The sequence below is a fragment of the Phaethon aethereus genome (genome assembly GCF_964289735.1).
Source record: "Phaethon aethereus genome assembly, chromosome: W".
Lineage (NCBI taxonomy): Eukaryota > Metazoa > Chordata > Aves > Phaethontiformes > Phaethontidae > Phaethon > Phaethon aethereus.
Genome location: NC_138581.1, coordinates 25,407,179 through 25,430,898, shown reverse-complemented (window position 1 = coordinate 25,430,898; position 23,720 = coordinate 25,407,179).

Genomic DNA, 23,720 nt, shown 5'->3' with positions numbered 1-23,720 from the left:
TTACATTAAAAACAGATGAAAAGTTTGAGGAAGAAGAAGAGGGGAAAAGTGAAAAGGAAAAATATGATAAATGGGAGCCACTGGATAACCTACCGCCTCCATATTCTAATAATCCATCTCCGGCGGCGACTCCCCCTCCGGTGGCCGTAGTACCTCTATCTGTACCACCGTTGCCCCTATCTCCACCACCAACAGCACCGGAATTAGATCGACCTCCGGCTGCATGTACGAGAAGTAGGACTGCTGTATCTGAGGGAGCTTCTCTATATCCCTTACGAGCAGTACCCCTCGGAGGCAATCAGGGAGGCATCGGGTTTGTGGCAGTCCCATTAAATACCACAGATGTAAGAAATTTCAAGAAAGAAATGGGGACCCTATTAGATGATCCCCTCGGAGTAGCTGAAAAATTGGACCAATTCCTAGGCCCCAATACTTATACCTGGGAAGAAATACAGTCCATTTTAGGGATCCTATTCACTGTTGAGGAAAGGGGAATGATTAGACAAGCTGGAATGAGAATTTGGGAAAGACAGAATCAGGCAGGACCCCCGGGAGATCAGAAATGGCCAAATGTGGATCCCCACTGGGATCATCAACAACCCCAAGGAAGACAAAATGTGAGGGATTTGAGAACGTTAATCATACAGGGAATAAGGGAAGCGGTTCCCCGAGGGCAAAACATTACTAAAGCATTTAATGAACAACAAGGGAAAGACGAATCTCCAACAGAATGGTTGGAGAGATTGAGGAAAAACCTACAAATGTATTCTGGAATTGATCCGAATACAGTGGCTGGGACCGCACTCCTTAGAACACAATTTGTAGCTAAATCCTGGGGGGATATAAGAAGGAAATTAGAAAATAGAAAAATTGGAAGATTGGCAAGAAAGAGGATTAGAGGAGTTACTTAGAGAAGCCCAGAAAGTCTATGTTAGGAGGGACGAAGAAAAACAAAAAGCAAAAGTAAAAATTTTTGTAGCAGCAGTAAGGGAAAGTCAGAAAAATAAGACGACTCCTGGAGAGAAAAGGGAAAAAAGAATAGAGCAGACAGCCCGGGGACAGCCTTATCGAGAAAGATTTACAATTCCCGTCTGTTACTACTGTAACAAGAGGGGACATGTTCAGAAGAACTGCCGTAAGCGGGAACAAGATGAGAAGATGTTCAAAGAAGACTAGGGGTGTCAGGGGCTCTATCTTCTGGGGACTTCAACATCAACAGAGCCCTTGATAAAATTATTAATTGGTCCCCATAAAGAGGAAGTTTTATTTTTAGTGGATACAGGGGCCGAAAAGTCAGCCATTCAAAAACTTCCAAAAGGAATAGAAAAAGGGAAGAGTTACGTGTCAGTAGTAGGAGCAAAAGGAGAGCCTTTTAAAGTAAATATATTGAAAGATGTAGAAGTAGAAACAGAAAAGAAAATGTGTCTTAATGATTTACTTTTGCTCCCTGAAGCGGAATACAATTTATTAGGAAGGGATTTGATTTTGAAGTTAAACTTGAGCATTCAGAGTCAAGGGGACAAATTGCAGATTAAATTATACACTTTAACACAAGAGGATGAAGAAGCTATTAACCCCTCAGTGTGGTATAAGGAAGGGGAAACTGGAAAGATAAAAATCGACCCCATAAGGGTTCAAATAATAGATCCGCACCGCCCAATTAGAATCAAGCAATACCCTATACCTATGGAGGGTCGAAAAGGATTAAAACCTGTAGTTGACAGACTTTTGGAAAAAGGAACCCTAGAACCATGTATGTCACCTCAAAACACGCCCATTCTTCCTGTAAAGAAACCGGATGGTTCATACAGGATGGTGCAGGACTTAAGAGCTGTAAATCAGCGAACAATCACTAAATTCCCTGTGGTGGCAAATCCTTATACTTTATTGAGTCATGTATCTCCCAAACATACTTGGTATAGTGTAATAGATTTGAAAGATGCTTTTTGGGCCTGTCCTCTGGATGAGGGATCCAGAGATTATTTTACATGTGAGGGGACACCAAAAGGGATTAGATTACCGAACTAGAGGAAATAACTTAGCAGATAGAGGCCCAGGAAGCAGCCTTGAGGACTAAAGTTGCCAAAATTAATGTCATACAAACAAAGGAGGACACCAGCAAAGAAGAAGGAGAGGAAAGAGAGAAGAAGTTTACGCCAGAAGAACAAACAAAATTCGAGAAAATAGGAGCTAAATTAGAACAAGGAAAATGGACACTGCCCGATGGGCGAGAAATGTTGCCAAAAGCCTACACCAGGCGAATATTAGAACGTTTGCATGCGCAAACACATTGGGGTACAAAAGCCTTAAGTGATCATTTTCTTAAACAATTTGGTGGTATTGGAATTTTTGAAATAGCAAAGCAAATTACACAAGGTTGCTTAACCTGTCAAAAGGTAAATAAGACAGTGTTTCGACAAGCAGCCACGGGAGGGAGAAAAACAGCTTACAGACCTTTTGAGAAAGTACAAGTCGATTTCACTGAATTGCCTAAGGTAGGGAGGATAAAATATTTATTGGTAATAGTAGATCATTTAACACAGTGGGTAGAAGCGTACCCTGTAGCACGAGTTACGGCACAGATGGTGGTAAAAATTTTATTGGAACATTTGATACCTAGATATGGGATAATCCAGTACATTGATTCTGACCAGGGCACACATTTTGCTAAATTAATGATTGAGACGCAAATGCCCTGGACGAAATGTTTACCATTGGCACTTCTAAACATAAGAACGAAACCATACAGTGAGACTGGATTATCGCCATATGAAATGTTATATGGCATGCCTTATTTTCAAGGAATGCCTCTGGGGAACAATGTAATTGAGGATCATAGTATCCAACAATATATAATTACCATTGGAAAAAGATTAAAAGAATTAAGAGAGATTGGGATGGTGGCCCAAACACCACCTTTAGGATTTGCAATTCATCAGTTAGAACCAGGAGATAAAATTCTGATAAAAACATGGAAAGAAGGAAACTTATCTCCCCTCTGGGAAGGACCTTTCCTTGTTTTATTAACTACAGAAACAGCTGTGAGAACTGCTGAAAAAGGATGGACACATGTGTCGCGAGTGAAAGGTCCAGTGAAGGAGTGGAAGGTCACATCTGACTAAATTGCTGTGGGAATTTTATTGCGGCTACTCCTGTAATAGAAACAGGAGTGAAACATGAAATTCCCACAGTTGCTAAAAATCTATTTGTAAAGTCATTGAATATAACTAATTGTTACGTTTGTGGTGGAACAAATCAAGGTGAACGATGGCCATGGGAAGCTATGGAGAGAAATGTAAGTAATCCCCAAGTTTGGAAAACAATGGGAAAGGGTAATAGGAAACAACAATGGGTACTCCAAACGAGTATGATCGGAAGGAGTTGTTGGCAAAAGAAGAACAGGAAAAAGGAGCTGGAACTAGAATTTGTCCTTTGTGTAGAAGGTGGTGTGTATTTGTAAGATTAGTGTTGCAGGCTAACTGGCAGTTTTCTGTAGCCATAAAGCCTTGCAAATAAAGAGGATTGCCAGGCTCGGGCAACTGCTCAGGTCTGGACAAACCACTGATCTAGCAAAGCTCTGGCCTTCACAAGCAGTGCTCAGTTAATTTGAGTACTAAGAAAGCACCCCCTTAAAGGAAAGAAGAGGGCAAGACCGGAGGGGAACTGGTGTTGCGGCTTAAAAAGGGTCTGCGAAGGGCTGCAACCCCTTCGGGCTGTGACCGCCGATCACTATGGCCCTGACCGGACCTCTTCTAGTTCTACTTGGGGGTGAGTTCCTTGGACTCTGACTATGGAAAATAACTGTAGTCAATATTGGAACAAGTCCAGCTGGGGTTTACCCCAGAAAAATGGAAAAAGTGAGGACCTTTTCTAATTGTACAGCGCATACCTGTAATCAACAATAAAACCTAGGTTTTTTTCCTGTTACCCATAAATTAGGGAGAACGAATGGCCTTCTGAGAGACAAACTTGGAATGGAATCAATCTAGGAGGATTTTGGGGAGATTTTATGGGAGGTGATCGGCTTACTAAAATGGGGATAGTTGTATTGAGGATATGTGGGGGATTGTTACTAGATTAATCTACTCGGTTATACTCAATTGGAAATGAAAACACGAATCAATACTATAAAGAAAAAGATGGGGGATTGTGAAATATGTTCATCTGATTCGTGTGATGAAGTGTAATCTTCTGTACTTTCATGGATTTCTCCTGCACCATAAAAAGGGGTATTTTACAGGAGAAAGTTAAACTACTTTGCTGGTATATCAGCTCAAACCAGTTTGACCACTGACCGCATAGCATTGTGTAAAGAAAGTGCATGCATAAGGTTTGGGGTCATCCTGGGGGCACGCCGAGGAAGATTCGAGAAGACTCTAGCAGGAGAAGAGGGCATGTGCCGAAGAAGACACGCCTGTTCATTAATATGTATTAGAAGACACGCCTATTCATGAATATGTATTAACGGACAGGATATAAACCAGGAACAGGGACTGTACCGCATGCGTCTTGGTGGAGCAGAGACTCCCGGCGCACCCAGCACTGTTTGCTTGCCTCTATTCGCTTAATAAATTGTAAATTTGTATTGGAATCCTGTTTGGGACTAAATCATTTATAACACAATGATCAAATTTCTTACACAACGCACATTGATCCTGTCGTGGTTTAGCCCCAGCCGGCAACTAAGCACCACGCAGCCGCTCGCTCACTCCCCCTCCCACAGTAGGGTGGGGGAGAGAATTAGGAAAAAAACCTTGTGGGTTGAGATAAACACGGTTTAATAGGACAGAAAGAAAGAAGGAAACAACAATGATAACACCAACAAAGGAATGTACAAGAACAAGTGATGCCCAATACAGCAATTGCTCACCACCCGGCGATCGACAGCCCGTCCCCGAGCAGCGATTTCCGCCCCCCGGCCAACTCCAGTTTATGTACTGGGCATGACATCGTATGTTAGGGAATATCTCTTTGGCCAGTCTGGGTCAGCTGTCCCGGCTGTGTCCCCTCCCAGCTCCCTGTGCACCCCCAACCTCCTTGCTAGCAGGCCAGCACGAGAAGCTGGACTGTCCTTGACTGCTCAGCAGCAACCCAAAACATCAGCACATTATCAACAGTTTCTCATCCCAAATCCAAAACACAGTCTCACACTGGCTTCTGTGAAGAAAACGAGCTCTATCCTGGCTGAAACCAGGACAGTATCCACCCCTTATTCCATACCATTTACGTCATGCCCAGGTCCTGTACTTTTCAATACATTCCAATTATTCAGTATTACTCTTCCTGTCTTTTAATATATACACACAGATATCACTTTCTTAGTCCATGGGCCATCACTTTAAAATGTCTGTGTAGTTCATTCAGTCCATGACTCTGGGCTTCATCCATCATAGCAGTCTCTCAGGGCAGGGGAGATGGTATGTGGTGTTGGATCGTTATCTGGCACGGTCCATGTCCATGATCTGCAGGTCGAAGATGTCGGTCTCGAGGGAATTGTTGGGCGCAAGCTGCTGAAGCCCGTTCTGGTTCCATCACTGCTGCATGTTGCTTAGTTTTGGTGAAGCTCATTCTTCATCAGTCTGGGTGATTCTTACTGTAATACCATCGATATGGTAGATAGCAACCATAGTAGTAATGTCATACTGTATTGTGTAACAATTAACATAATACAATTCAAATCATTGACTATTTTCACCCAAAATCAAGTCTCCTTGAGGTACACATCGGACTTCCCCATCCTTCCGCATTACCCACCAAGTGCACCCAGGTCCCTGGGCAAAGGCAATCCCACGAAAGGGTTTGCCTTTGCCTGAGGCAGGAGTAACCCAGACTGTCTTCCCCAGCATATTTCTCACATGCACCACAGGGACTTTATCCCCTTCTACAGTACGTAGAAGTTTTGATTGGGCAGGGCCGGCTCTATTAGTAGATCCCCTAGTGTTGACTAACCAGGTGGCTTTTGCTAAATGTTTATCCCAATGTTTGAATGTCCCGTCACCCATTGCTCTCAGTGTAGTCTTTAACAGTCCGTTGTATCGTTCAATTTTTCCGGAAGCTGGTGCATGATAGGGGATGTGATACACCCACTCAATGCCGTGCTCTTTGGCCCAGGTGTCTATGAGGTTGTTTCGGAAATGAGTCCCATTGTCGGACTCAATTCTTTCGGGGGTGCCATGTCGCCATAAGACTTGCTTTTCAAGGCCCAGGATAGTGTTCCGGGCGGTGGCATGGGGCACAGGGTATGTTTCCAGCCATCCGGTGGTTGCTTCCACCATGGTAAGCACATAGCGCTTGCCTTGGCGAGTTTGTGGAAGTGTGATATAGTCAATCTGCCAGGCCTCCCCATATTTATATTTCAACCATCGTCCTTCATACCAGAGGGGCTTTAACCGCTTGGCTTGTTTGATCGCAGCACACGTCTCACATTCATGGATAACCTGTGCAATAGCGTCCATGGTCAGGTCTACCCCTCGATCCCGAGCCCATCTATATGTTGCATCTCTTCCCTGATGGCCTGAGGTGTCATGGGCCCACCGAGCTATAAATAATTCACCCTTATGTTGCCAGTCCACATCCACCTGAGCCACTTCAATCTTAGCAGCCTGATCCACCTGATGGTTGTTTTGATGTTCTTCGGTGGCCCGACTCTTGGGTACATGAGCATCTACATGGCGTACTTTTATGACCAGATTCTCTAGTCGGGCAGCAATATCTTGCCACAATTCAGCAGCCCAGATGGGCTTGCCTCTGCGTTGCCAGTTGCTCTGCTTCCATTGCTGTAGCCACCCCCATAGAGCATTTACCACCATCCATGAGTCAGTATAAAGATAGAGCATTGGCCATTTTTCTCGTTCAGCAATATCTAAAGCCAGCTGGATGGCTTTCACCTCTGCAAACTGACTTGATTCACCTAGTCCTTCAGCAGCTTCTGCGACTCGTCGTATAGGGCTCCATACAGCAGCTTTCCACCTTCGATGTTTGCCTACAATACGACAGGACCCATCAGTAAATAGGGCATATTGCCTTTCATTCTCTGGCAGTTCATTATATGGTGGAGCCTCTTCAGCACGCGCCACCTCCTCTTCTGGTGATATTCCAAAATCTTTGCCTTCTGGCCAGTCCATGATCACTTCCAAGATTTCCGGGCGATTACGGTTTCCTATTCGAGCCCGCTGTGTAATAAGCGCGACCCACTTACTCCACGTAGCTTGCGCCTAATGTCCCCCGTGGACTGACCCAAGAACAGGGAGACTATTTGTTGTATTCCTACCTCTGACCCAGGATCCAGCGGTGTGCTACGGCGCATTACATCCCTCAATCGATCCAGGAACTCGGATGGGGACTCGGAAGGACCTTGTTTAGCTGCATATAGAGCTGACCAATTTATGGTTTTGGGAATAGCCCTTTCCATTCCCTTAGAAATCCATTCTTGATATTCCTGTAACCTCTCCATATGGGCAGATTTATTAGCATCCCATTTTGGGTCTTGGAGGGGAAATATTCTTTGACATCCCCCCCATGATCTTGTAATGGTCTTCAGCTAAATTCCCTGCTCTTTTCAAAATTAATTGCTTTTCTGTTTCTGTCATATACTCTAAGACCAACTGTATATCTTTCCAGTCTGGATTATATTGTTTTACTACAAACTGAAAATGCTTAGTAACACTCACCGGGTCGCTTCTATAGTCCCTTGCAACTTTTCTCCATTCTCCTAGATCAGTGGTGGAAAAGGGAACCTTAATCATCATTGTTCCTCCATTAGGACCCACTGCCTCTCGGAGAGGGGCTTGTAAAGCTGTAGGGACAGTCCTAGAGGCAGTTTTCTTCCTTGTGTGGGAAGATATGGGACCGTCCAGGGGAGTGGAGTTTTCGTCCGAGTCCGCATCTTGTTCCTGTGGTCGAGGGGGAGGCTTAAACAAATCAGTTAGATCTTGTTCTGGTGCCTGGTGAATTTTGTCTACTTTAGTACACCTTTGTCCAATACTACATGCCGAACAACACCGCCTCAGTTTACCCTTAAGTTCCTTATTATTTTCTCGCTCAAGTGCGAGAAACATAGGGTCCTGCGGTGGTATCATTCCACAGTCCCTTTGCCACTCCAAGTGGTTTTGGAGGGTAAAAAACATCTGCATATGAAACTTCATCCCACTTCCCTTCTCTCCTTAAAAACAACGTCAATTGTAAGAGAGTGTTATAATCTATAGATCCATTAAATGGCCACTTAGCTTCACTCTCCAATTTATACAACGACCACCATTGGTTACAATACTTGATAAGGGTCTTTTTATTTTCTGTCCCTCCAGTTCCAACAATGTCTTTCCAATGAGCAAGCACACAGCCCAGGGGGCTTTTCTTCAAAACTCCCTCATGAGTGTTACCCATTTTGCAAACCTCTTCTATTACTTTAGTTTCTGATATACTTTTCAATAAGTTTCCACACAAGCCGTTTCTTACACTTCTTTATGGTTTCTTCCCAGTTCTTTTCCCACACTTCCCAAATTTCCGGGATTAGATTTTCCTTTCCACACACAAAACAGGGAATTACTCCTATTTGTCCACCAACACTGCGGCTTATAAAACGTCTAAAGGTTGTTCTCAATCTAAGGCCACTTTCCGTCCTGCAGGGGTCACATACGCTCCTCTTAGATAAAATTGTTCATTTCCCCTTTTTATCCAATGTGCTCCTTCGTTTAAATATTTCCAAGGTTCGAGCCCAAACCACCGAAGGAGTAATTCCCTTTGCCCCGCTTCTTCATTAACATATAAAGGTATTCACAATCTTTCTATATATTGCACACATAAAGACAAAGACTTTTAACATAAAATTCCCGGGTACTTAATTTATACATTCATCACTCCAGGTAACACCCATCCAGCAGCTGCAAATATATAAAATAATAACCCTACCGCAATTGCGAGGAGGTCCGCTTACCCTTCTCCTGCTTCTTATATACCAGTCATTAGCAGGTCCATCCTGGCTCCCGACACTGGGATGCAGCGGTGACCTCGGATTTGCTCGATCTACCCTCAAGATCGCTAGCGGCCGCCCCTTCCGTCAGCAAATCCCCTTATTCCCATACAGGGTACCCTCCTCCTACGGGGTACCCTCCTCCCATACGGGGACTGTGCTGCACGCCAGACGTCTCTGCGCGATTTACCAGCTGCCCCGGCCACGCGTACGACTTACAGGCTCCCCTCATAAAACATACCGTTTTCTTCCGCGGCTTCAGGAGGTTGTTGTCTGCTCCCGCGGTGAGCGGCTGGCAGCGGAGTCCCCTCCGAGGAAAGTGCTCGAGGCGCGCCCAGGGGCGTCCGCTCCACAGCCGATCCCGCGGTTAAGCAGAGAGTCTCCTGGCTGGCTCGCCAAAACTGACGTGCGGAAAACAGACTCCACAGTCTGTAAGATTGTAAAGTAGGTATGTTTATTCAGCGCTGGGCAGCACGGGGGGGGGTAGTCCCACCAAAAAACCGTGTGCACCCCAACGCGGCACTTACTTCAAATATATAGAGCAAAGTGTTGCATATACATAAAGTTTCGCAATATGCCTATACATATGCATGACCTGTCCCCGCTTCGTATTGAAATGAGTTCCAGGGCGTTATTTCCATGAACTCCTCCCATCTGCGCTTGCGCAGTGCCTTCTGGTGGTGGTCGCTGAGGGTCGTGAGGATGAAGGCCGGTGGCTCCTCTTCGTCACCATTAGTAACCCTTTGTTCTTACGCAGGCTCAGTTGCTCTTTGGTTTTCGTCTAAACCACAAGGTCAGTTTCAGCCGGTTCTTGAGGCACTCTCCTGGTTCTTATCAGGGACCGTCCTTGTGAGGAGCCACAAGTCTTCTCACTTCTGTCAGTTTATCAGGAACTGTCTTTGTAAGGAACTACAGATCTCCTGTTTTAGTTACTTTACGCAATAGCTAACAAGATTTCAAACCTTATCTACTAATTAACTGCTAAGATTCCCTTAACCCCTTCTCTCACTATGTGGAGTAAGTGGGTCGAACTCATCACACAGCAGCCTCAAACAGGAAACCTTAATCACCCAGGAATATTAGAAGTGATCATGGACTGGCCAGAAGGCAAAGACTTTGGAGTATTGCCAGAGGAGGAGTTGACACGTGATGAAGAGGCTCCACCAGATAATAAACTGACAGAAAATGAAAAGCAATATGCCCTGTTCACTGGTGGGCCCTGTCATATTGTAGGAAAGCATTGGAGGTGGAAAGCTGCTGTATGGAGCCCTATACGACAACTCGCAGAAGCTGCCGAAGGACAAGGTGAATCGATTCAGTTTGCAGAGGTGAAAGCCATCCAGCTGGCTTTAGATATTGCTGAATGAGAAAAATGGCCAATACTCTATCTTTATACTGACTCATGGGTGGTGGCGAACGCCCTGTGGGGGTGGTTACAGCAACGGAAGCAGAGCAACTGGCAGCACAGAGGCAAACCCATCTGGGCTGCCACATTATGGCAGGATATCACTGCCCAGGAAGAGAACCTGGTTGTAAAAGTACGTCACGTAGATGCCCACGTACCCAAGAGTCGGGCCACTGAAGAACATCAAAACAACCATCAGGTGGATCAGGCTGCTAAGATTGAAGTGGCTCAGGTGGATGTGGACTGGCAACATAAGGGTGAATTATTTATAGCTCGGTAGGCCCGTGACACCTCAGGCCATCAGGGAAGAGATGCAACATACAGATGGGCTCGGCATCGAGGGATGGACTTGATCATGGACACTATTGCACAGATTATCCATGAATGTGAAACATGTGCTGCAGTCAAGCAAGCCAAGTGGTTAAAGCCTCTCTGGTGTGGAGGACGATGGCTGAAATATAAACATGGGGAGGCCTGGCAGATTGACTATATCACACTCCCATAAACCCACCAAGGCAAGCGCCATGTGCTTGGAATGGTGGAAGCAACTACCTGATGAATCGAAACATATCCCATGCCCCATGCCACTGCCCAGAACACACTGGGCCTTGAAAAACACATCTTATGGTGACATGGCACCCCCGAAAGAATTGAGTCGGACAATGGGACTCATTTCTGAAACAACCTCATAGACACCTGGGCCAAAGAGCATGGCATTGAGTGGGTATATCACATCCCCTATCATGCACCAACTTCCGGAAAAATTGAACGATACAATGGACTGTTAAAGACTACACTGAGAGCAATGGGTGGTGGGACATTCAAACACTGAGATAAACATTTAGCAAAAGCCACCTGGTTAGTCAACACTAGGGGATCTGCCAGTTGAGCTGGCCCTGCCCAATCAAAACTCTTATGTACTGTAGAAGGGGATAAAGTCCCTGTGGTGCATGTAAAAAATATGCTGGGGAAGACAGTCTGGGTTATTCCTGCCTCAGGCAAATGCAAACCCATTCGTGGGATTACTTTTGCTCAGGGACCTGGGTGCATTTGGTGGGTGATGTGGGAGAATGGGGAAGTCCGATGTGTACCTCAAGGACATTTGATTTTGGGTGAAAACAGCAAATGATTTGAACTGTATGATATTAATTGCTATATAATATTGTATGTCATCACTTCTATAGTTGCTGTATGCCATATCAAAGGTATTACAGTAAGAATCACAGATTAATGAGGAATGAACTTCACTGAAACCGAGCAACATGCAGCGGTGATGGAACCAGAACTGGCTTCAGCATGCAACAATCCAACACCACATACCATCTCTCCTTCCCTGAAAGACTGTTATGACAGATGGAGCCCAATGTTATGGACTAAATGAACTCAACGAACATTTTGGAGGGATGGCCCATAAACTGAGGGAATTATATCTGTGTGTGTATATAGCAAAAGACAGGAAAAGTGGTAGTGATTAATTGGAATATATTGGAAAGTGTGGGACCTGGGCATGATGTAAATGGTATAGAATAAGGGGTGGAGACTGTGCTAGTTTCAGCTGGGATAGAATTAGTTTTCTTCCTGATAGCTGGTATAGTGCTGTGTTTTTGATTTGGGATGAAAATAATGTTGATAACATACTGATGCTTTTAGTTGTTGCTAAGCAGTCAAGAACTGTTCAGCTTCTCATGCTGGCCTGTCAGCGAGAAGGTGGTGGGTGCATAGGAAGCTGGGAGGGGACACAGCCAGGACAGCTGACCCAAACTGGCCAAAGGGATATTCCATACCATATGATGTCATGCTCAGTATATAAAGTGGGGGAGTTGGTTGGGGAGGGCTGCTGCCCGGGAACTGGCTGGGCATCAGTTGGGAGGTGGTGAGCAACTGCATTGCATACAACTTATTTTGTATATTATTATTATTGTTGTCATTATTATTTCCCCTTCCTTTTCTGTCCTATTAAACTGTCTTTATGTCAATCCACAAATTTTACTTTTTTTTGCCAATTCTCTCCCCCATCCCACTGGAGGGGAGTGAGCAAACGGCTGTGTGGTGTTTAGCTGCCTGCCAGGTTAAACCACAACCACAACACATTCCCAACTGCTTTCCCCTGGGCAGCTTTCAGGAGCAATGTGATGGTCCCTTTAAGATGAAAAGGCGGTCTGGCTAACAGCCTGGATTGCATTCCTGAGGTGAATACCTCTGAGTCCTGGCTAGTGAAGGCAGGGTTTTAAACACCCTTGTTGAATAGCCAGTTCTCTGAAATACTGCCCCCCTCCCCCACTCCTAAACCTCCACGTCACTGTTCTGTCATTCCAACCAGATGCGGGGTGCGTGTGTGTTGTAGCTTTAACATTCCCAAAGAGAATAAATCATGTTTCCATTTGCCCGAGCCCCTTTTAAGCGTTGTGTCACCATAGGGTATTGAGAAATTGCTCCCAGACGCATAATTTCTTGGGGGCTCAGTTGTACACTGTCCCCTCCTTGGTCTCACACTTGCAGTAACCACTGTCCTAATCTCTCCCAGCTTTTGCCCATACGTCTGCCACACTCTGCAGCTCTGAGTGCAATCTTGCACTGATATTGTATGCTGCAGTGCCCCAGCAGGTCCTTTTGCTTTGCTAATAACTAAAGGGCACACAGGGACTGGTCTACCACTTTTGCCCTCATACCCTTCAGTCCATTCCTTGGTAGAGGAATCCCTGCTTCTGCTGTCCCCATAATCACAGGGGTAACCAACTGCTTGACCCCTCTGTCCCTTCTCCTTTGCTTTTGCTTTCTTATACAATCTCTACAAATAAGGAGTTGGTTTGCCATCTATCTGCTCCCCAGGTGCTCCTGCCTGTATTAGTGCCAGAAACACCTCTTTCTGAGTAACCTTTCCCTTGAGTTGTTGCATTTGAAATACTTCAGGTGACATGCGGAAACAAACTTCACAACTCAAAAGAGTTATAAAGGAGGTATGTTTATTACGGCGCCGGGTGCAAGGGGGGTCGCTCCTCCTAACTTGCACGCCATTTCGGCGAGCAGGCAAATATTTATTACACAAAAGCATACATATTCATATGATTACGCAATACAAAACATACATATGAAGTGAGGCGGAGTAGTTCCAAAGGTTTGCATCAGTAGTTTATGTTATCAATGATCTGTCTCTGGTGGTCGTTTACTTCTTCAGGGGTCTTCCTCTTTTGTCTTTTAGATGAACTTTAGTCATTTACACATGCTCTCTTCTTACTTGATGGTTTCAACAGTTGTTAACAAGTTCTAGCCGGTTCTGTGATAAGACTATCATTGTAGTTCCTGTTTCACTTCCTTTGTTTAGCAAGTCAGTCCTTGACAAATATCAATATCTAAGTGTTTAAAAGCAGATAGTTATGTCTCTATATCAATTCCCCCCTTTTCTTTCCCCTAAGCAAATTCTTTTGCTTTAAAAAGCAGTTTGTTATGTTTCATCATTATTTTTAGGGCCCATATTGGTCCAATAGGTTCCTTTAGTTTACACCAAAGGATAAGATTTACTGTTGTTAATGTTGTCATTATATATTATCACAGTTACCAAATTCAACCCTTTTAGACCATTTCCCAAGCTTCCCGTATACCCAAAATAAGCATCTGTCCAAGGCCAATCCCAAGCACTTATTAAGTTACAGTTTAGCAGAGTCATAAAAATCCATATCATCGCTTTTGAATGCGAAGCTTCAATGGTCCCATAGGTGTCGATTCCCATTGTGGCTTAGGGGCTTTCTTCACTCTGGTGTGATGCACCCACGAGGTCTGTTTTTTAATCTTGACCGCTGTATGGGATGTCAGCAGCACCTGGAAGGGGCCCTTCCCACCGGTTCTAGAGGTGAATCTGTAAAGGACTTTACATACACATAATCACCCGGCTTAATATCATGCACTGGCCCATCAAGACCTCGGGCTCTGGTTCCTAAGACCAGTTTCTCTATCTCCTGAAGTTGTTTTTGCAGGCTTATCACATAATCAGATAACATTTTGTCTCCACTCTGAGTTGATATTCCCGCCTGTACAATATAGGGTCTCCCATACAATATTTCAAAAGGGCTCAACCCTTCTTTAGTTCTGGGCTTAGTTCTAATCCTCAGGAGTGCCAAAGATAGTGATTGTGGCCAAGATAATACAGCCTCCTGCCCTAATTTTACAATCTGTAACTTAATTAAGTGGTTCATCTTTTCCACTTGACCACTTGCTTGTGGCCTATATGAGGTATATAACTGCCAATCTATTCCCAGGAGTTTACTAACTTGTCGAACAATTTTTGCAATAAAATGTGGTCCTCTATCCGAGGAGATTGTTGCAGGAATCCTGAATCTCGGTATTATTTCCTGTAGTAGTGCTTTGGTTACCTCCCTAGCCCTATTAGTCCTACAAGGGAAAGCTTCTGGCCAGCCCGAAAAGGTATCTGTTAATACTAACAAATATCAAAACCCCGCTTTTCTTGGGAGTTCAGAAAAGTCTATTTGCCAATTTTGACCTGGAACTTTCCCTTTATCAATACTTCCAAATTTTACAAGATTTTCTACTTTTGGATTATTCTTTAAGCATATTTCACATCTATTAACCATAGTTTTTATAGTTTGATACAAATTCCTGGCTACTGTTTGCTTCATAAGGGAATTATACAAGACTTCAGATCCCCAATGAGTCTTGTCGTGTTCTGCTTTTACCAGTTTCCATGATATTCTAAAGGGAACTATTATTCTGTTACCTTTTAATTTTGCCCAACCTGATGATTTAACTTCTGCTTCCAAATCTTTAATTAATCTAAGATCCTTCTCATTATAATCAACCAAGCCTGGTAGTGGCAAAGCTTTTTCAAGAATCAAACTTAATACCTCACCTTGTTCCGCAGCTCTTTTTGCCTGATAATCTGCCAATTTATTCCCCCCTTCCTGAGCAGTGTTATCCTTTTGGTGCCCCTTGCAGTGCATAATTGCAACCGCCAAAGGTGATTGTACCGCATCCAAAAGTCTTAGGATCATGTCAGCATGCTTAATCTGTTTTCCTTGGGCCGTCAAAAGTCTCCGTTCCTTCCAGGTAGTTCCATGGGCATGAACTGCACCAAAGGCATATTTTGAATCTGTCTAGATATTCACTCACAGTCCTTCAGCAAGCTCTAAAGCTCTCACCAAGGCAATTATTTTGGCTCGTTGTGCAGCTGTACCCTTAGGGAGTGACTTTGCTTCCACCACCTGGTCTGTGGTGGTCACGGCATACCCCACCATTTGAGCTCCATCCTTTACAAAACTACTCCCATCGGTATACCAAGTGTGTTCAGCTTCCTCCAGCGGCTCCTCCTTCAAGTCAGGCCTGCTTACATACACGGTCTCAATGGTTTCTATGCAGTCATGCACTGCAGTTCTCCATTTCCTGCTTATCACTGTAGAAAAGAAGCAGGGTTGATAACAGTAGATGTGACAATTTCTACAACATCCTGTTCCATCAGGACTGTTTGATATTTCAGGAACCTTGATGGCGAGAGCTGGTGTCCTCCTTTTTGTTCCAAAATGGAAGTTACAGCATGGGAAGTGTGCACAATCATCTTTTGCCCCAAAGTGAATTTTCAGGCTTCTTGAATAATCAAAACAACGGCAGCCACTGCCCGAAGGCATCCTGGCCATCCTTTTCTGACTTCATCCAATTGTTTGGTAAAGTACGCTACTGCTCGCTTATGAGGACCCAGCCTCTGGGCTAGAATTCCCAAAGTCACTCCTTGCCTTTCATAGGAGAACAGCCAGAAGGGCTTTGTTATATCAGGCAGGCCCAGAGCTGGAGCCCTCGTTAGCTCCAATTTCAGTTTTTTTGAACATCCTCTTGGCTTCATCAGCCCATATTAATTGTGTCTGGCCATTTTTCAGTAGTTCATGCAGATGTTTAACCAGAAGTCCATAATTATAGATCCATAACCGGCACTAACCTGTCATTCCCCAAAAGATTTGAAGCTCTTTTACCGTGGTTCATTCTGGAGTCCTGCAAATAGCTTCTTCTCAGTCATTCCCGAGCTGTCTCTGTCCCTTAGAAATCACAAATCCCAGGTATATTACTTCTTTCTTCAAGATCCGGGCATTTCTGTAATGAGACTCGGTAACCACTTAGTCCAAGAAAATTCAACAAGCTCACAGTCCATTCTTTACATTCTTCATCCTTTTCTGTGGCTATCAAAATATCATCTACATACTGCAAAAGAATCCCATTTCCTAGGGGTCTTTCCCAGGCCTCTAATTCTTTAGCTAATTGATTTCCAAAGATCGTGGGGCTGTTTTTAAATCCTTAGGGTAGCACTGTCCAGTTTAGCTGGGTTTTTCGTCCTGAATCGGGGTTTTCCTCTTCAAAGGCGAATAAATTGCGGCTTTCAGGGGCCAAGGTGAGGTAAAAGAATGCATCTTTCAGATCTAATACTGTGAACTATTCATAGGTTTCTTTTAAATTAGTCAATAAGGTGTATGGGTTTGCCACTACCGGGTGTAAATCTTCAACTATCTTATTTATTGCCCGCGGGTCTTGTGTCAATCTGTAGGCTTTGCCCTCAGGCTTTTGACAGGTAAAATGGGAGTGTTATATTCCGATTCACATTCTATTCACCACCAACTCAGAGACCACCCACTCAAGAAACCCTCCGACTCAAATGATTAAGGAAGTAAAATCTCAAGAAATTATAGTGAGCATGCGTGGTCATGTACATGTTAGGCGAGGAATATTTAACCAATCACTGTATGGAAACTTGATGAATAGGTATTAATTTTGTAATCGTATGCCTATAAATGTTTGATTTTTGAACTGATCGACGAACACGATTTGGGAAAACTATTCCCCATGTTCCCGGCACCGTGAATAAAGAATGCCTGCCTTTTAACACTACATTGGTGTTACGAGGTTTATTCCCGCTTTCGGTGACAGTTTTGGCGACCCAGATGGGACTCCGCTTGTGAATCTCGACGGATCCATAGGATCACGGGACCTCCAGCCGGCACCGAGGGATTCTCGGGGAGAACCTCTGATCCCCGGACCGATCCGCCTGCCTATAAGTCGTGGTGAAAGCCTCGCAAGGTTGGGCTAGGGGCCCAGGTAAGGATTGGGGATTTCTGGCAAGGGGGGCCAAAATCTGAGAGGGAGCTCCAACGGGGGTTGGAGTCCCTCCGACTAGTGCCTGTGATAGTGCACAATCACAACCACTAGTCTTGGGAAAATGGGAACATTTCTGAGTAAAAGATCTATCCCACAAAAGACACCTTTAGGATGTATCTTACGGCATTGGAAAGATCTGGGGGGTGATCCTCTGACTCGGAAACAATTAATTGAGTATTGCAATCATTGGTGGCCAATGTATAGGTTGGACAGTGGGGAGAAATGGCCAGAAAATGGGACATTGCAATATAACACCATCTTGCAATTAATGTTGTTTTGTAAAAAGGAAGGTAAATGGGAAGAAATGGCTTATGTTGATTTGTTCTTTACACTGCAAAATCATCCAGAATGGCAGAGGCAGTGTGGAGTATATCCGCACGATCCCATGGTAATGGTTGTACAATAAGGTAAATGTGATGAGAACTCTGGAAAATGTTGTTCTTCTTGTAAGACCAAAAAGAATGGTTGGAATAAAGGAACTGAGGAGGAAGATATTGAATTGATGATTGCCCCTCACCGAAGGTGGGAAAGAGAAAGAGAGATCCAAGATTTGGATAATGACAATGACAATTCCCCTGCTTCTCCCGAGGAGAGAGAAAGAGAGGAATCTAGTCCAATTTCAAGAAGGACGAGGGGAAGAAAAGGCGAAGCTAGAGCAGTGTCCCTCCAAGCCCCTCTCCGAGAAGCGGTGGGGAATGATGGTTCAATATTAGTGAAAGTCCCCTTTTCAATTACTGATTTAAGATCCTGGAAAGAGACTGCAGGTACCTATTGGGAGGATCCCGAAAGGGTGGCTAGGGTAAAATGCTTGAGATTGCCTGGGCTGTATATAACAATAGAGAAAAAGAAAAAGAGATGAGGCAAGCCCGAAGGGATGGAAAATTATTAGCGATTTTAACAGAAAATCATAGAAGAGGTAGAGGAAGAGGATGGGGAATAAATATTGGAGAAAGGAGGAAAGTAAAGCCCCGATTAGCAGAAGATCAATGTGCTGTTTGCAAGGAGTGTGGGCACTGGAAAAGAGAATGTCCTAAGGCAGGAGAATTAGATCCGGCTCTCCAGGCAATTAAATTAATTACTCTGGATGAAGAACTATGAAGGGGACCGGGGCAATCAACCCTAGCTGAACGTCTGGTTACATTGAAGCTAGGGAATGAAGAAATAGAGTTTCTGGAGCTACTTACTCAGTATTGAATACATGTAAAGGGAGATTTAGTCACAAATCAGTAGATGATGTTGGTGCGACAGGGCAGAAGGAAAATTGGCCATTTTTAGAGCCATTAAAGTTTAAATTGGGAAAACAATGGGTAACTCACCAGTTTCTGTATATGCCTGAATGTCCACTGTCTTTGTTGGGACGAGATCTATTGAGTAAATTAGACGCACAAATAACTTTCAAAGACGGAGAGATTAAATTGTTAATACCAGAATCAAAAGCCATAGAGGCAAGAGTGTTTATGTTACAGGATTCCTACAGGGAAGAACAGATTCCAGAAGAAGTGGAAAATGCAGTTATTCCTTTGGTCTGGGCAAGTGGAATTCCGGGACAATCTAAATTGGCAGAGCCGGGTAAAAGTGATTTTAAAACCTGGAGCCAAACCGGTAAGATGAAAGCTATATCCTATTAAGTGGGAGGCTCGAAAAGGATTAGAGTGGTTGATTACAAAATTTTTAGAATATGGACTATTGGTAGAGTGTGAATCAGACTATAACACTCCCGTATTACCAGTGAAGAAATCTGGAGGCCGGGAATACCAGTTTGTTCAGGATTTAAGGGCTATAAATCAGATAGTCCAAGATATACACCCAGTAGTGGCTAACCCATATATTTTACCGACTTCCTTAAAAGAGGAACATAAGTGGTTTACTGTACTAGATTTAAAGGATGCCTTCTTTTGCATACCTCTGGATATAGGCAGCCAAAGCATATTTGCTTTTGAGTGGGAGAGCCCCGCCACAGGACGAAAGACACAATTAACATGGACTGTACTTCCACAAAGATTCAAAAGTAGACCTACGATATTTGGGAACCAATTGGCAAAAGGAATTAGAGATATGGAAGAGACAGGACCAAAAGGGAATTGCCGGAATTACCTTTCCTACAAAGTTCACTTAAGCTTGGCAACACTAAATAGACCTTCACGGGCCGTTAACACAAACACAATTATTCATTTCAAAGTCTTTGTTTCAAGACAGAAAAATTGCCTTCACTATGTTATACTACACCATTCAGACTAGTTACACTGTTCTCTATTTGCTAGCAAAGAACGAGACATACTACTCTCAATTCTGATCTTATACAATTACAATGTTACATACTGATTAGATCCTTGATGTTTAAATCAGGATGGAACAGATTGGGTGGACTTCTGAGCAGCATTGCTGGTGCATAATGTTCTTATAGTTACAACTTGCTACAAATTCACAAACCTATTTTCTAACCCTACTTTATTTTAATTCCCTACCACCTTGGTTACACAGGGAAATCTTCCCTAACGGAACCCTTGGTAAAAGTTCAGTTAGGGGAAAAAGAGAAACTTGTAGAATTTTTAGTTGATACTGGGGCAACATTTTCTGTTTAAAATCAAGCTTTAATACCTACGGATGATGATTTTGTAACAGTAAAGGGAGCTACTGGCCAAAGTGAAAAGGCATACTTTTTAAAACCTCTTAAGTTTAGATTGGGAAAATAATTGGGAATACACAAATTCTTATACATGCCTAACTCACCAAAACCTCTATTGGGGCGAGACTTATTGGAACAACTAAAAGCGGAGATAAAATTTGAGAAAGGAAAAGTAGAACTTCGAGAGGGGGATAACCAGCTGGGATAACCAGACTTCTAAGTCTGGCCCTCATAGATACTCCTGTTAGCTCAGAAGTACCTGAGGAAATCCAGAACCAAGTATATCCAGGGGTATGGGCCTCAGAAATACCAGTAAAAGTGAAAAACGCCTCCCCAATAATAGTCAGACTCAAATCAGGGGTGCGGCCTGTAAGAATTAGGCAATATCCCCTCAGAACCGAAGATAGGGAAGGAATCTGATCAATAATCAACTGGTTTATCAAATACGGGCTACTAATAGAATGTGAATCGGAATATAACACTCCCATTTTACCTGTCAAAAGCCTGAGGGCAAAGCCTACAGATTGACACAAGACCCGCGGGCAATAAATAAGATAGTTGAAGATTTACACCCGGTAGTGGCAAACCCATACACCTTATTGACTAATTTAAAAGAAACCTATGAATAGTTCACAGTATTAGATCTGAAAGATGCATTCTTTTACCTCACCTTGGCCCCTGAAAGCCGCAATTTATTCGCCTTTGAAGAGGAAAACCCCGATTCAGGACGAAAAACCCAGCTAAACTGGACAGTGCTACCCTAAGGATTTAAAAACAGCCCCACGATCTTTGGAAATCAATTAGCTAAAGAATTAGAGGCCTGGGAAAGACCCCTAGGAAATGGGATTCTTTTGCAGTATGTAGATGATATTTTGATAGCCACAGAAAAGGATGAAGAATGTAAAGAATGGACTGTGAGCTTGTTGAATTTTCTTGGACTAAGTGGTTACCGAGTCTCATTACAGAAATGCCCGGATCTTGAAGAAAGAAGTAATATACCTGGGATTTGTGATTTCTAAGGGACAGAGACAGCTCGGGAATGACTGAGAAGAAGCTATTTGCAGGACTCCAGAATGAACCACGGTAAAAGAGCTTCAAATCTTTTGGGGAATGACAGGTTAGTGCCGGTTATGGATCTATAATTATGGACTTCTGGTTAAACATCTGCATGAACTACTGAAAAATGGCCAGACACAATTAATATGGGCTGATGAAGCCAAGAGGATGTTCAAAAAAACTGAAATTGGAGCTAACGAGGGCTCCAGCTCTGGGCCTGCCTGATATAACAAAGCCCTTCTGGCTGTTCTCCTATGAAAGGCAAGGAGTGACTTTGGGAATTCTAGCCCAGAGGCTGGGTCCTCATAAGCGAGCAGTAGCGTACTTTACCAAACAATTGGATGAAGTCAGAAAAGGATGGCCAGGATGCCTTCGGGCAGTGGCTGCCGTTGTTTTGATTATTCAAGAAGCCTGAAAATTCACTTTGGGGCAAAAGATGATTGTGCACACTTCCCATGCTGTAACTTCCATTTTGGAACAAAAAGGAGGACACCAGCTCTCGCCATCAAGGTTCCTGAAATATCAAACAGTCCTGATGGAACAGGATGTTGTAGAAATTGTCACATCTACTGTTATCAACCCTGCTTCTTTTCTACAGTGATAAGCAGGAAATGGAGAACTGCAGTGCATGACTGCATAGAAACCATTGAGACCGTGTATGTAAGCAGGCCTGACTTGAAGGAGGAGCCGCTGGAGGAAGCTGAACACACTTGGTATACCGATGGGAGTAGTTTTGTAAAGGATGGAGCTCAAATGGTGGGGTATGCCGTGACCACCACAGACCAGGTGGTGGAAGCAAAGTCACTCCCTAAGGGTACAGCTGCACAACGAGCCAAAATAATTGCCTTGGTGAGAGCTTTAGAGCTTGCTGAAGGACTGTGAGTGAATATCTAGACAGATTCAAAATATGCCTTTGGTGCAGTTCATGCCCATGGAACTACCTGGAAGGAACGGAGACTTTTGACGGCCCAAGGAAAACAGATTAAGCATGCTGACATGATCCTAAGACTTTTGGATGCGGTACAATCACCTTTGGCGGTTGCAATTATGCACTGCAAGGGGCACCAAAAGGATAACACTGCTCAGGAAGGGGGGAATAAATTGGCAGATTATCAGGCAAAAAGAGCTGCGGAACAAGGTGAGGTATTAAGTTTGATTCTTGAAAAAGCTTTGCCACTACCAGGCTTGGTTGATTATAATGAGAAGGATCTTAGATTAATTAAAGATTTGGAAGCAGAAGTTAAATCATCAGGTTGGGCAAAATTAAAAGGTAACAGAATAATAGTTCCCTTTAGAATATCATGGAAACTGGTAAAAGCAGAACACGACAAGACTCATTGGGGATCTGAAGTCTTGTATAATTCCCTTATGAAGCAAACAGTAGCCAGGAATTTGTATCAAACTATAAAAACTATGGTTAATAGATGTGAAATATGCTTAAAGAATAATCCAAAAGTAGAAAATCTTGTAAAATTTGGAAGTATTGATAAAGGGAAAGTTCCAGGTCAAAATTGGCAAATAGACTTTTCTGAACTCCCAAGAAAAGCGGGGTTTTGATATTTGTTAGTATTAACAGATACCTTTTCGGGCTGGCCAGAAGCTTTCCCTTGTAGGACTAATAGGGCTAGGGAGGTAACCAAAGCACTACTACAGGAAATAATACCGAGATTCAGGATTCCTGCAACAATCTCCTCGGATAGAGGACCACATTTTATTGCAAAAATTGTTCGACAAGTTAGTAAACTCCTGGGAATAGATTGGCAGTTATATACCTCATATAGGCCACAAGCAAGTGGTCAAGTGGAAAAGATGAACCACTTAATTAAGTTACAGATTGTAAAATTAGGGCAGGAGGCTGTATTATCTTGGCCACAATCACTATCTTTGGCACTCCTGAGGATTAGAACTAAGCCCAGAACTAAAGAAGGGTTGAGCCCTTTTGAAATATTGTATGGGAGACCCTATATTGTACAGGCGGGAATATCAACTCAGAGTGGAGACAAAATGTTATCTGATTATGTGATAAGCCTGCAAAAACAACTTCAGGAGATAGAGAAACTGGTCTTAGGAACCAGAGCCCGAGGTCTTGATGGGCCAGTGCATGATATTAAGCCGGGTGATTATGTGTATGTAAAGTCCTTTACAGATTCACCTCTAGAACCGGTGGGAAGGGCCCCTTCCAGGTGCTGCTGACATCCCATACAGCGGTCAAGATTAAAAAACAGACCTCGTGGGTGCATCACACCAGAGTGAAGAAAGCCCCTAAGCCACAATGGGAATCGACACCTATGGGACCATTGAAGCTTCGCATTCAAAAGCGATGATATGGATTTTTATGACTCTGCTAAACTGTAACTTAATAAGTGCTTGGGATTGGCCTTGGACAGATGCTTATTTTGGGTATACGGGAAGCTTGGGAAATGGTCTAAAAGGGTTGAATTTGGTAACTGTGATAATATATAATGACAACATTAACAACAGTAAATCTTATCCTTTGGTGTAAACTAAAGGAACCTATT